Below are 15,407 nucleotides of genomic sequence, written 5' to 3'. Positions count from 1 at the left end.
CTCTCCTAAAATGTTAATAGCACTGATGTCCATCCTGTCTTTCTAAATGCATTCATAGCAGTGGAGCCTCTCCAGCTCACAGAGACCAGTGCTAATAACAATCTAGGGCTTGGTTCTGTCAATGTAACAAGAATATGGGTTTTCCTACTATTCTCTACTCCTATGACCAATGGTGTAACTAGAATCTAATGGGCCACGTTGCAACATTTTGACTGGGCCTCCTACTATCCTTTATTATGTATATGTGTGCGTGTGTGTGTATGTCTGTGTGCATAAGCCATAGTACTCCTTGCAGCATAAAGCAATTCCCATAGTCCTCCATATAGTATAACGCAGCCCTCATAGTCCTCCATATAGTATAATGCACCCCACATAGTCTTCCATATAATATAATTCACCCTCTATAGTTCTCCATGTATAATGCACTACCCATAGTCATCCATATAGTATAATGCACCACATAGTCCTCTATATAATATAATGCACCCCAATATTCCTCCATATATAATGCCCAAGCCCATAGTCCTCCATATATAATGCACAGCCCAGAGTGCTCCAGATTAGTATAATGCACAGCCCATATGCCTTCATATAATATAATGCACAGTCCATAGTCATCCATTAAGTATAATGCGCAGCCCATAATCCTTCATATAATCTGCTAGTCTATATGTATAAAAACGAGTGTATGTGTGTGTATGTGTGTGTGTATGTGTGTGTATGTGTGTGAGTATGTGTGTATGTATATGTATTGATGATGATGTCATAATGGTTGCCATGGCGATGATGATGTAATAGGTTACCATGGTGACTATGATGTCATGATAGGTTGCCATAATGATGATAATGTCATAAAGGTTGCCATGGTGAAGATAATGTCATAATGGTTGCCATGGTGATTATGATGTCATAATAGGTTGCCATGGCGACGATGATGTCATAATAGGTTGCCATGGCGACGATGATGTCAGAATGGTTGCAACCTATTATGACATCACAGTCACCATGGCACGGGACTATGGGATGGAGGATATGTAAGATGGGTATATGGGCACGAGTCTATGGGATGGAGGATGTGTGATGGGTATATAAGCACTGGACTATGGGATGGAGGATATGTATGATGGGTATATGGGCACGGGACTATGTGATGGTGGATATGTATGATGGGTATATGGGCACGGGACTATGGGATGGAGGATATGTAAGATAGGTACATGGGCACGGGACTATGGGATGGAGGATTTGGGTGATGGGTATATGGGCACGGGACTATGGGATGAAGGATATGTGTGATGGGTATATGGGCACAGGACTATGGGATGGAGGATAATCATAATTTGTTATAACTAACCACAGCGCCGGGCTCTTCAGCTAGTGTAATATAATGCACAGACCATATTCATCCATGTAGTAGTATGGCCACCGTGTACTCAACGATTTAAAAAAATAAATACTCACCTTCCCGCCGCTCCCCCGCCATGCAGCGTCCTCTTCTGAAACTGGCAGCTGACTTCAACATGCAAGCAATGGGAGCACATGATGTCAATGCCATGCGCCCCCAGTCACGTGCACGCAGACATCATATGCTGGCCTCTAACTGTCTAGCACTGTGTTTTGCTGCTCGCGGACCCTATGGGCGCACCTCGAGCTAAAGTATTTGCCAGCGATGGTGGGCACGGTCACAGTCGCAACAGCTGTACTTACGCCCCTGGCTGTGACCTCAAGATACATAACAGCATGGGGTACAGGTTTCCTCCAGGTCACAGCAGCGGAGCCTCTCCTGCCCGTGTCACAGGGACCTGTCCTATCAAAATTCTAGAATAGAGTTATGTCAATGTAAAAAGACAGTGACTGATGAAAGGTATGTCAAAATGTATGTAGAAAGATATTTCCTTTTTATTGTTTTTAATCCTTGAAAATGCTTTTATTGTCAATATGTTTGGAGAACATTGAGAAAGCCACATCTGGAAAACCCAAAAAATGTGATTAATGTCTCCAGAGTATTAGAAGAAATATAAATTTATGACTAGTTTAAATAAATGTACACTATTTTATGCATAATTGTCCTTCCAATATTTTCTTACTGATAACCTGTAGTATACTTAATACGTTGGTGTTTCTCCCGGGATGTAAAATGAAGTTTTACATCACCTGCTTCATTTTTATCACCGTGTCTCGTGTGTGTGTGATCCATCAAGCTGTTTCTCTGTAAACAATAAATGGGGCAGCACTAGGACACCCTTATTATGCTGATCGTAGGTTTTTTGGATGTGGGACCTCCATTAATCAAACATTGATAGCTTGTCCTAAGGGCGGTCTGTCAAGTTTAAAGTCCTGAGGATTCCCTTTAAATAAATATGGCAAGACTTAGTGTGTAACATTTTCAAGTATTAAATCAATGGAGGACTTTCGGTTGTTGCTTTATTAAGCCCTTTCCCTTTTCCAGTCTGGTTTCCAGGACCGTTGTTGTTGGCAAATTTGCCAAAATTTTCCCGATTTGCATATGTTTGGGAATGATGTGAGCCAGGACACAGTTGGGTTGGTTTCACACCTTTGTTACTGGGTGGAAATATCCTGCACAGGATTCCCCTCTCCAGAGAAACTGTTTCTCCCATCTATTTGTATATTTGCAAATGTTGTTTTAAGGGCACAGTTATGGGGCCCGTGGATAGAGGGGCCAGGTTTGGTTGGTCCCATCAACTTTGCAACTAGGTAGTAACTAAAGGCTGCACAGAACTTCTCTTTCCACAAATACCTGGACTTTCTCCACACCCTACCCGGGACCCATTTTGATCGTTGCTGTAAGGCCCCCTCTCTCTTATCTGTATGAACTAGATCCGCATTTCTGATATTTTTCTCTAAATAAGTGAATAACTAGCCGAGCTAAGAAGCCACATGATTATGTAAGCCAGAGATTAATCCCAAGTCTCACAGCCTCTGTTATGATCAAGGACACATTTACAGTAATGCGAAATTCATCATGACACTGAAGGATTATCCCCCAACATTGGCAGCTTGTCAGTACATGTACCGGGTCGTCTTTAGCCCTGCGCAAAGCAACATCTGCTATAAAGTACCGAAAAGTGAACAAGCTTATGTTCCTGGAAGGCCATGCTGGGTAAGATGTGAATACTACATAAAAGATGCAACTTTTCAGAAACACTTGCTCAGTTGACGACCAAGGCAGTGACTTAAGGGAAAAAAAAAGTTAAAGTATTAATTTTTTTTATTTAAAATTTACTGCAAAGTGCTGGCTGCTAGGTGTTTCTCTCTTGTCTAATTTGCTGACCCCTGCCTGTCACATGAAATTTGACTCTAGCAACACAAACCTTGGGATGGGTTACAGTAAGTGTAGGAGGGTCTATATCTCCCTACAGTAAGCATGGGCAGGACTGTTTCCCTACATTAAGTGTGAAGGGTCTGTGTATCCTTACACTAAGTGTAGGCAGGTCTGTATCTCCCTACATTAAGTGGGGGGTGGGTCTGTATCTTCCTACATTAGGTGGAGGTGGGTCTATCTCCCTACATTAAGTGGAGGTGGGTCTGTATCTCCCTACATTAAGTGGGGTGGGTCTGTATCTTCCTACATTAAGTGGGGTGGGTCTGTATCTTCCTACATAAGGTGGAGGTGGGTCTATCTCCCTACATTAAGTGGAGGTGGGTCTGTATCTCCCTACATTAAGTGGGGTGGGTCTGTATCTTCCTACATTAGGTGGGGGTGGGTCTATCTCCCTATATTAAGTGGGGTGGGTCTGTATCTTCCTACATTAGGTGGGGGTGGGTCTGTATCTTCCTACATTAGCTGGGGGTGGGTCTGTATCTTCCTTCATTAGGTGGGGGTGGGTCTATACCTTCCTACATTAAGTGGAGGTGGGTCTGTATCTTCCTACATTAGGTGGGGGTGGGTCTGTATGTTCCTACATTAGGTGGGGGTGGGTCTATATCTTCCTATATTAAGTGGAAGTGGGTCTGTATCTCCCTACATTAAGTGGGATGGGTCTGTATCTCCCTACAGTAAGTGGGGGTGGGTCTGTATCTTCCTACATTAGGTGGGGGCGGGTCTGTATCTCCCTACATTAAGTGGGGGTAGGTCTTTGTCTCCTTACAGTAAGTAGACTATTAAATTCCATCTATGCATAACAGAGAGTCAAGCTTTCAGTTTATGGCAGGCATGAACAATGTATGATGGGAAGTGAGAAAAAGGAGGCCACTATAGTGCTGGCAGAATGCTTGCAAAGAAGAACCTCTCACTAAAAAAAAGAGACAAATTACCAAACATGAGAATCAGGATACTTCTTGAACATACTAGAGATAAGTGTACCAAAGTTAGTTTTAATTCGTTGTGGAGGATGCAGCAACATCCTGCTTTTATTCTCATTTGGGGCAAAAGTAAAAGTTACGGTTTAAAGTCGACTAAAAACTGTGGTTCTTCAACTTTTAAAAAACTACAACTCCCATCATTCTATGAGAGCCATATTTACACTTGATCTGAGAGGACTTTTGAATTTCGAGCCATGCTGTACCTTCAGTTCACTGGTCCCCACTAGAGTTGGTGAGAATCAGTTCTTTCAGATTCCCTCTTCAGAGAGGAAGGAACTAGATCTCTATGCTCACCTGTTGAAAGTAGCAATCTTAATTGTCAATATTCACCCTTATTGAGCCTTGTCACATAACTTAAGATAAAAGAAAATCTAAATTTTCAGACTCTATGTTTCGGGGTAGTTCTCCTCGTTAGTGCAAAGTGTGAGATGTAGTTGGCTGGGTGAGAGGCGTCTGGCTGGGATCCAAGGGGTAATGTTTCTCCTTGCTGAGAGTGACATGTCAAGCCTGAGGTGAGGTGATGAGACTTTTAAGCCTTGCAATGCTCCTCTGGTAAGTATGCAAATTGTCTCTACATACAGTATTTCAACTTTGCACTGATGTACGGCAGTACCCCAAAACTGTGTCTGCAAATTGAGATTTTGGCTTTAGCTTTCATCCTAAGTTGAGTGGCAAGGCTTGTTAGAGGGTCAATATTGACTTTTAGGATTGCTACTTCATAGAGGTGGCACTAGAGTTCTAGTTCTCTTCCTCTCTAAAATGACAATTTGCATATCTCCCAGAGGAGCATTGCAAGGCTTAAAAGTCTTCTCCCCTTGGCATGTCAGGCTTGACATGTCACTCTCAGCAACGAGAAACATTACCCCTTGGATTTCAATTCTTTCATCCACGTCAGTGATCTATGACTATTGGACGGGAATCCGGAGACCCACCTCCGTCCGACTCCTGACGGCATCTGCAGCTCTTCCATTGACTCGCCGGCCTGATGCTGCGTCATGTGTGACATCACGCCAGGCCGGCTAATGAAAAGAAGAGCCATGAATACGGTCAGGTAGAATTCAGCTCTCACGGCTCCAATCCAAGGACCTCATATTACTGACGTGGCTGATGGACTGGATCCTGCAAATTCTAGTTTTTCAGACACATGGGGCAATTTGTGCGCCGGTTGTGACCCTGCTAAAGCTTCTTTAGCTACATTATGCTTAGTACCTGAGATATTCGGTTTCAGGGATAAGTCACCAGTAGGTTTAATAATGAATGAAATCATCCTATAACGTAATCACAACGTAATCACATAGACATTGATTGATTAGCATCCCAATAGACTACCACTAAGAGGAAATGGAGTCTACAGATGAAGCTAATTCTGGCAGCATGCATTTTGGCTTGTTTGAATTAAGCCCTAATTCTTGTGAGACTCACTTCTGCTTAGTAATATCCTCCTGAGATGTGATATAACATGTTCTCTTCTATACCTGGTTCGTCCGCTTTGCAGGACTGCAGGAGTATCCCCTCTGGTTACAATGTCATTGATGTCACCGCGTATTGATCACTGTCACCACTTCTCAAATAAATATCTGTTCAAGAACCTTTTCTTTGTCCCTGTTGTACTTGGGGTTAATGGCTCTCTTCAATGCGGAGGAAAACAGAATACAAAAGAATGCTGAGCCATCACATTTAGTGCCAGCATATACAGAAAAAACATTGCACGGGGGTGAGGAGGGGAGGCCGCCATGGCAAAAAGTCACAATAGCCCCCCTACTGGGGATGGTTAGGATCACAACACCCCAGGGATACCATAAGAAAGAACATTATATTGGTTTGTTGGAGAGTCAACAGTATAGGAATGGTTATACTGGCCAACTGGAGTGTGGGATATCCACCAGGTAGGCCCAGCATCTGATATAAGAATGGGCCTATGCGGCCACAAAGACGTGTTTGTTCTATGTAGCTGTATGGTAGATAGAGAGCAGCTATAAGGGGTGAGGAGGTAGCAATTGACCCTGGTGTCAGAAGGTGCCCCAAAGGTGGCACCTGATATTTTTTTTTTTGGGGGGGGGGCTCCATTACAGAGTCTCAAAGGCTTCAATTTACTCCACCGATGGTAATCCTTCAGTCTTATCTCCCCTCAAGTGGTCTCAAGGTCAAGGGTATAGGTACAATCAGTTGCATCCAGACCCTTGAGCCTTTAGTGGCCCAAAAAGTCCCTTTGGCCCAGGAGAGTAGACCAGTAAAGGTTGCGGACCCTGATGGAGACCTTGATTTAGTGCCCACAAGCGTCAAGTTACGCCACTGCTCAAAGTAGTCCAGCCCGACCCTCCAGTGCAGAATAGGAGGCTTGTGGTGGAGGTTCATACCTTTGTTAGAAGGGACTGCCGATGGGGTGGAATATAAAAGCAATCATTCTATCAGAAGCTGAGATATGAGAGCTGTTTGATTGGGTCTCGTAGCAAAAAACGTCCGAAACTATACTCATACCTTACTGTGACATGGAAGGAAGCAGATGATCACATTCATGGACTTCATAAAGTGGTTCTTCTCCTTATGGTCCCCTCTATAAGCCAGAGTGGAGTGCCGCTACGATGACTCTTGCTCTCAGTTGAAGCCTTTCCTACAAATATCTGATTATTCAGGCTTTTTGTTTTTTTTCTACAACATGTAAGAAGTCGATGCCTTAACCCTTCAAGCTCCAAATATGTCTGCAAACTGCAAAATGTCAATGAAAAAGTTGAAATTCAGTGTCCAGCATTATTGAAGTAATGGAAGGAGATCATCCGCCCCCTCTCTTGGCACTAGAACCTCTGCAGAGCATGCTCACAACTAAAATTTTGTCTTGAATGAGTCATGGGAAAATTACCTATTGTCTAAAGTAGATTTTTGTGTTAAGTTTTTTTCTTCCATATCACAAACTTTTATTAAAAAAAACCTTATAAATCTTGCAATTCTCACACTGGCCACTGAGGCTTTTCAACTGTAACTTTGTGTTGTGTCAGGAAACAATAGGTGTACATTATCCACAATGAAGAGCCTGCATCCTTATCTTTTGTATTAACATATCTAATAAGGGTGTGCAAAAGTAATTGTGAATAAGTGAGTGAGGGATCAGGAGGAGCTGTGACATCACCTATTGTAAATGGTGGATCCTGTATTACCTACTGTACTGTATATACAGGTGTTACCAGTCATTGTACAAGAGGAGGAGGTGAGCTGTGACATCAGCTATTGTGAATGGCAGATCCTGTATTATCAACTGTATATAGAGGTGTTATCAGTCATTGTACAGGAAGGGGAGGAGGTGAGCTGTGACATCACATATTTTGATTGGTGGATCCTGTGTTATCAGTTGTGTCTAGAGGTGTTATCAGGCATTGTAATCCTGACTCTGCTAATAAGGAAACTGATGTAAACTTTTCCTGAAAGGACAGGAGATATGAGTCTAAAGTAGCCCCAGTGGCCAGTGTGAGTATTGCGAGATTAATAAATGTGTTTTTGTTTTTTAAATAAAAATAATGATGCGAAAATTAAATAAAAAAAATTCACATAAAACCTTATTTAAACAGTTGTTAATTTCTGATAACAGATTTGTTTAAGTGCCATCCTTCCTATTGTTTCTTTGCTGTTGAATACCAGCGGTTGTTTGCTGTTATATTTCAAGCTAAAGAGAAGCCGACTGTAGTTGTAGTCGCCAATTACAGAGTATAAAAAAGAAAAATTCTGCCCAACATCATCTCATGTTATGCAATAATGATTTAAGATCAGTGACAAATGTTATAAAAACCAATGGAAGGGAAACCCATAGTTACTATTCATGAACCTCGTGAACAATTGATGGCGTCTCAGACACCGGTAAAAACTGCTTTACTATTAATTCAAATTAAATAAACCCCAAAATAATGAAAACATAAACTGATTTTGAATTATAACCTTAGAAAATCCTAAATCTAAGGCTAAAGCTATAATCTTTTATAGATAAATCCACGTATAATTGTCTTAAGCCGACATGGAAGGAGGGCATCCAGTCTTGAGAGGATCGGGGATACATTTCCAAAGAGAAGCTTAGATATTTCTTCAAAAAAGGATTAGAAAAACATGGCTGCATGCTTCCAGAAACAGCACCACCACTGCCATAGGGCTGTGTCTGGTATTGCAGCTCTGCTCCATTGAGGTGAATGGAACTAAGCTGCAATATCACTCACAACCTGTAAACAGTGGTGGTGCCACTTATGGTAGGAAGCAGTTAATATTTTCAATAATATGTCAAAATGAAATCGGATATATAGTTTTCTCTCCGGGTATCATCACCATCTTATAGATACAGAGCAATTTGTGTCGTAAACACCATCCTGTCCCTAGTCTGACCCTATCTCTCCTATATACATTAAGCAGCTAATTATTGTTCTGTATCTTAAGAATGAACAAGGGGGTTAAATATTACCTTTCCCCCAAATAACTGAAATACTCTTTGATGAAAATAATAGCAAACGACGCCACTTCTGCCCGCAGGCTGGGTCTGGTATTGCATCTGTTCTGGAGGGAGGGTTCCAGTTTGGCTATTATTACAGTTTATAGAGTAAATGCACAACTTTTGCAGCCCCCTGACTGACCGTCACTCACGGCTCTAGTCCTTCCCTCTCTTGAGTGTAGCACTATCATTTTCAGGGGGCACAGTGAGTGGCGCTACTATTTTCAGGGGGCACAGTGAGTGGCGCTACTATTTTCAGGGGGCACAGTGAGTGGCACTATTTCTTTTCAGGGGATGTAGTGTATGGCACTATTATATTCAGAGATCTCAGTGGGGGACAACATTCTATTCAATGAGTATAGTGTGCGGCGTCATTATGTTCAGGGGACATAGTGAGTGGCGCTACTATTTTCAGGGGCCACAGTGAGTGGTGCTACTATTTTCAGGGGGCACAGTGAGTGGTGCTACTATTTTCAGGGGGCACAGTGAGTGGCACTATTTCTTTTCAGGGGATGTAGTGTATGGCACTATTATATTCAGAGGTCTCAGTGGGGGACAACATTCTATTCAATCAGTATAGTGTGCGGCGTCATTATGTTCAGCGATTGGCACTTATTTACAGGGACAAGTGTATGGTGCCATTATTCAAAGGTAACAGTGAGGCTACATTCTATTGAAGAGTTATAACATGGTTGTCATTGTCTTCAGGGGACATAGTGTGTCGCACTCTTTATTTCCGGGGGACACAGTATGTGGCAGTATTTTCTCGAAGACAGTATGTGGCAGTATTATTTTCAAGGGCACTATTGTATTCAGAGAGCACAGTGTGTAACAGCATTCTGTTCCAGGGGCGCATTTTGGCATTATTATTTTTAGGAGGCACAGTAAGTGTCGCTATTATATTCAAGTGGATCCATGTAGGTACCATTATAGTCAGGTGGCACAGTATGTGCCATTACTATATTCAGAGGACACAGCATGGAATAGTATTTTATTCAAGGAGTATTGACTGTGGCATAATTATATTCAGGAGACAATGTTCGGCACAAATGGTTTCAGGGGACACTGCATACCATTATATTCAGGGACCATAGGTCTATTATAGTCACCATTATCTTTAGAGGTCATAGTCTCTATTTTCTTGGCACACAATATGTCACACTTATTTTCAGGGAGACAGTATATGGCAGTATAAATTTCAGGGAGACAGTTTGTGGCAGTATAAATTTCAGGGAAAAAGTATGTGGCAATCTTATTTTCAAGGGATATGGTTGCGTGGCACTATTGTACTCAGAGGGCACAGTGTGGCACAGCATTCTGTTTCAAGGTCACAGTGACAATGTATTTTTTTTCACATTCAAATCTTTATTAACACTAAAAATGAGAAACCTTACAATTCTCACACCGGCCACTGGGGCTTTTTTTAACTCTAACTTCCTGTTGTTTCAGGAAACAACACATGTACATTAGCAGCAATGAACAGATCCCGACCCAATTGTTTGTACTGAAGCATCTATTGAGCATGTGCAGAGGTCATTGTGAAGGGAGGAGGAGGGCAGCTGTGATATTGCCTAGTGTGATTGGTGGATCCTGTGTTATCAGTTGTGTATATGACTGTTACCTGTCATTGTAATCCTGCCTCTGATGATAAGGCGCCTGCTGAAAACTCTTCCTGAAAGAACAGGTAGTAAAAGTTTATAAAAGAAGCCCCAGTAGACAGTGTAAAAATCGTAAGCTTGTTACTTTTTAGTTTTTTAATAAAAATTGTGATGGGAAGAAAAAAAAACTTTGGCAACATATTTAGAAAAAAATACATGTAAAGCTAAAGATAATTTTCTGACAACACATTCCTTGTAATTCCATCTAAATATGTATGATTCTATTCATCCGGAATATGTTCTAACCTTTCTATTATTTATTTGCATTAATGATGGAATTTTACAGAACACTCGGTTCCAACTTTAATTGTGACATTAAGGCAGGAGCGTCCGAAAATGATAAGAGCTCGTATTCTGCGATTCAGGCGATAGTGATCAGATGTGGGAACATTAAATGAAGCTAAAAGTCAAAGGTCAATAATAATAAAAATCTCCAATGGACTAGTGTGACAGCAGTTTGTTAGTCAGCGCTGGCCTGGAGGTCATTTCTCACTGGCCACTTACTGTTAAATACAAGTCTCCGCGGGGCTACCTATAGGTGTGCTGCAGGAATGGCGGCTATCACAGCCAGTGGTCAGAGCAGTGGTCTCTTCACATCGGCCTAATCAGGTAGACCCAATCTGTAGCAGTATAATTTGTTTGGGTGTAAGGACCATGTGCATTGTGTGGATGAAGTGTCCATATAATTCCAGTCACCCCCACATAGTCAAGGGGGATTTATCAGTGCACACAATGGAACCTCAGTATGACTCCATATAGAAGATACAGGGATGGATAGATGGATACAGGAATGGATGGATGGATACAGGAATGGATGGATAAAGGGATGGATACAGGGATGGATGGATGGATACAGGAATGGATGGATAAAGGGATGGATACAGGGATGGTTGGTTGGATGGATACGGGGATGGATGGACGGATACAGGGATGGATGGGTAGATACAGGGATGGATGGATAGATATAGGGATGGATGGATAGATACAGGGATGGATGGGTAGATACAGGGATGGATGGATGGATAGATATAGGGATGGATGGATAGATACAGGGATGGATAGGTAGATACAGGGATGGATGGGTAGATACAGGGATGGATGGATAGATACAGGAATAAATGGATGGGTAGATACAGTGATGGATAGATACAGGGATGGATGGCTGGGTGGATAGATACGGGAATGGATGGATACGGGGTTGGATGGGTAGATACGTGAATGGGTGGGTAGATACAGGGGTGGGTAGATACGGGGGTAGGTGGCTAGACACAGGGGTAGATAGATGGCAAGGCACTGGGATAGAAACACGGATGGAAAGATACGGGGATAGGTCTAGATAAATGGATAGATAGTGATGGATAGATAGGACACAGATAAATTTGCCATTGATAGAAACAAGTATATATATATATATATATATACATATATATATATATAGGATAGATGTGATTATATAAAGAGGATAGATACTACAGACAGTAGATAATACACCGATAGATGGACAGGACAGAGCTGTGTCACAGATCCATAGATGCAATGAGTGATGTCCTTCTCTGAAGCTGAACTCTCCATTATTAATGAGCAGAATGTAAGTGATGGTCCTGATGCTCAATAATAGAAGGGAGGTATTATTACAGCGCTGACTAGAAGCTGCATCAGTTCCCCCATTATTACACCCCCACCCTTAGAAGGGGGGAGTAAATCCAGCCAACCCGAGGACGTGAGCAATAGTAACTTCATGTCCACAGCCTAACTGATAATGAAAGGGCCGCTGTGCTGATGATGGAGGCGAATGCCTCGTTAGCAAAAGTACTTCCAGATCCCAGCCTGCTCCTCTAACTAGTCACCTGGCTATGCTGGGATCTGTAGTGCTCCACCACCTTATACCATTGGGAATGTGTGGTCTAAAAAAACTGATGATATTCCCTGCAAGCCGCAAGGATAATGTTGGCCATATTGGTTGTCACCCAGCTTTCTCAGGAACAGATGCAAATGTCCCGCTGAGTAGTAACATGATAGATTTCTGCCCACTGATAGAACATCAGCTTTATTCATGGCAGACGAGGTATAATGCGGCTCCGTGAGATGGTGCCCACCATCAGCAGAAAGGCACATGGATGATTGGCATCGTATGGTCAATTTTCATCTGGTACCATGATATATCACACGTATACACACAGAGGGGCGTCACTATAGGGGGTGCAGAGGTAGCAGTCATGTCCAGCCCTGATGCCAGGACTATAAATGGCCATGATGGTTAGGAGGCCCTGTAAAATCTCAATGCCTCATTGCCAGTCTCTTTCTCGATGGGCTGATGCCCACATTACTGATAGCAGGGTGCCAATGTGAAGTGTTGGCACAGCGGGACCTGATCGATACAGGTTAGCACAGAGGTGGGTAGAGCGAGGCACATTGGCAGCTCTGGCTCCGTCATATAGCCTGTTCACCATGTCACACCCCCTCACATGAGGAATGCACAAAAAAGGTGAAAAGAGTGGTGCATGAAGGATGGCACAGACAGCGCAGATGCCACAACCCAGCAATGCAGAGTTCAGACCATCACCACCTGTGCTGCCTTGGTAATGACTGAGGAAGGTCATTTTGGGGTAAATCTCCGTTACAGGAGACTTCAGATGATTGACCGGATACAGGCCTGCTATCAGAGGTGGGTGTAGAGGAGATTTTAAAGTCAAAGGGATCAGACATCAGGTTTCCCAAAATCCCAACATGTCACCAGAAATAGAAAAGGACATCCCACCCTACCCGATCACCAGGCCTGGATCAGTGCAATAAGACCCCCCTCCATTTCTCCCCTCCCCTTCATCGTCCTAATTAAGTGCTGCTGAGATACCCCTCTGTCACTCCGTGCAGTCCGTCCAATCAGGATTGGGGACAGGCTGCTTTCGGTGTCAGAGCAGGATCCCTCCCCTTACCCTGCAGTTGACTAAAAAGGGGAAAAAAACCCCCCACGACATTGCAATGCAGCAATAGATCATCTGTGGTCAATGGACCTGGATGTCCACCTCCATCCCAGCCATTCCCTGCAAGCACATGCCTAACCTCCTCCAACCCATATTCATCTGCAGTGAGCCACTAGTGTAGCATCATCATCACCCTCATCATCATCCTCCAGTCACTGCATTGGGATGGGTGTTGTGTGTCCTCCTCTCCATCCTAATTGAGTCAGGAGGAGAGGAGACTGCAGAGCGAAGCCGTATCCCACAAGGTCTCGCCATCCTCTTCCTTGACTTCTCTCCATTGCAGATGGAGTGTTTCATGTTCTCTCCAGCTCTTCCTCCTCCTACTCCTCCTCCTCCTCTCCTAAAACAAAATCACCCTAAACAGGTGGAACCCTAATCCTCCTAGCCATAATGAATTCCCTTGTACCTGCAGAATCTCAGGCACTGGCCATGTACAAGTGGCCATCTGTAAGGAGGCAGATACTTTACTTGTCATCATTGCAGTAATTGATACATTTCATGCAGCAGAAATTGTAACAACATGTTAATAATAATAATAATAATAATAATATGCAACAATGTATCCAATGAGCCATAATAATAAATCAGGCTGCCTTACCAGGCCATGTTAGGAGGAGGGAGGGAAGACAGGAATCCAGGATAAGGCTCTTCTTCTTATTCTCTTGTCTGAATCAAAGGAAGAAAATGAAAAAGCTGGAAAATGATGTAAAATTGGTTCCAGCAGCTGATACTGGAGAACTACATGCCTCATGGATGGAGCCAGAACTCTGTGCTGTAGTCCATCTGCAGACTTCAGCATCCCAGGAGAGCAGAAAGGGAGAGGGATTGGGGGGGGATGAGGAGGGGAGGTCTGAGGATGCCTATTAAAAGCAAAGCGAGAGGCTTCGCCAGATAATCACCAAGCAAATTTGCCATGGGGGACGTAAGAGGTTAATGTCCAACAGGGCAATTAAGAAAAAAATAGCTATTGTTTTTATGCGGCTAGCAAAAAATGTCTTTTTTGTTCTCATCTTTCCCCCCCTATTCGTGCTTGTTGGTACAACCCAAGCCCACTTCATTGGTGATGGCACTGTGTTATCACTGATTCTACCTGCAATAGCTTTTCTGTGTTCTGCAAAGCTCCCGCTGATAGCATTAGCATCCCCCCACACCCCCAATCCAAGACTACTTCCCTCTCCGCCAAGCCCCCCTCTAATCCCCTCTTACGCAAAAAAAAAAGAAGGGATGGAGAACCAAAATTAGGGCAACTTGGAGCGTTTCGTCAACCGAAAGGGTTAAAGGGGGGCTCCTTTTGATGAAAAATGAGACGTCTCAGAGGAAGGTGACTTAGAAGGACAAATTAACCCTCCCACCATTGAGGACCTGGAAAGATTCGGGTACAGCTCGGGAGCGGTGGAAGACCCTCTCCGATGACATAAGGACAGCAGGGCACATTACGTGAGGCATGAAGATGTCATGCTGATGTCACGGAAGACATTCATGTCATTACCAGGAGCTACGTAACCTTGCTCGGGTCACCTCCTCTATCCGCCACCTCCTCCTACATGGCAAGGATTCCCTTTCCTCCATCGGATTCATTTGTATTTTTTGGAATTTTTAATTTCTTTTTTTTTTTAAGAATGATCTTTCCCATTTTTCCCTTTAGGACATTTTTTTTCCCAACCCAGCACCTATGACTGGAAGATCTGATGATGTGAGAAAAAGTCCACAAGGAGAACCTTCAGCAATGCCCTTGACTGTGTCCTTCAGAAATTTTAGTCATATTCTGTGTGATTCATTCATAAAGAGAATAGTGGGATTTACACAAGTAGTAGAACAGGCCGAGATAGCATTGAGACGTCCTTCATTATCTTACACGTCTGATGCGGTGTCGGTGCACTCATTTGCCTAACAATTGCTGCTATGTGGAACAGATGGCAGCGTAACGGTGGCTTCTATCGGACTGAATCTACACAATTATGTCAGAGCGCGCGTTCACACTTT

At 43.2% G+C, this 15,407-nt stretch overlaps 1 protein-coding gene across 5 annotated transcripts in view; it reads right to left on the bottom strand.

Moving 5' to 3' along the window:
• ATP2B3 (ATPase plasma membrane Ca2+ transporting 3) overlaps positions 1–14,231 on the bottom strand; it is a 443,364-nt gene extending 429,133 nt beyond the window's left edge. For 3 of the 5 annotated variants that reach the window (XM_073590911.1, XM_073590905.1, XM_073590907.1), the window contains exon 1: positions 14,023–14,230. The gene's annotated coding sequence lies outside the window, so the exon portion shown is untranslated. Of the gene's footprint in view, positions 1–14,022 lie in introns of all 5 variants that reach the window. The other 2 variants (XM_073590908.1, XM_073590910.1) reach the window with 1 other exon arrangement.
• Between the last annotated feature and the right edge of the window lie 1,176 nt (positions 14,232–15,407).

The sequence above is a fragment of the Dendrobates tinctorius genome, unplaced genomic scaffold (genome assembly GCF_039654945.1).
Source record: "Dendrobates tinctorius isolate UK_male_01 unplaced genomic scaffold, ASM3965494v1 ptg000120l, whole genome shotgun sequence".
Classification (NCBI taxonomy): domain Eukaryota; kingdom Metazoa; phylum Chordata; class Amphibia; order Anura; family Dendrobatidae; genus Dendrobates; species Dendrobates tinctorius.
The sequence above is the reverse complement of the archived record's forward strand: the minus strand, read 5'-3'. Positions and strand labels throughout refer to the sequence as shown.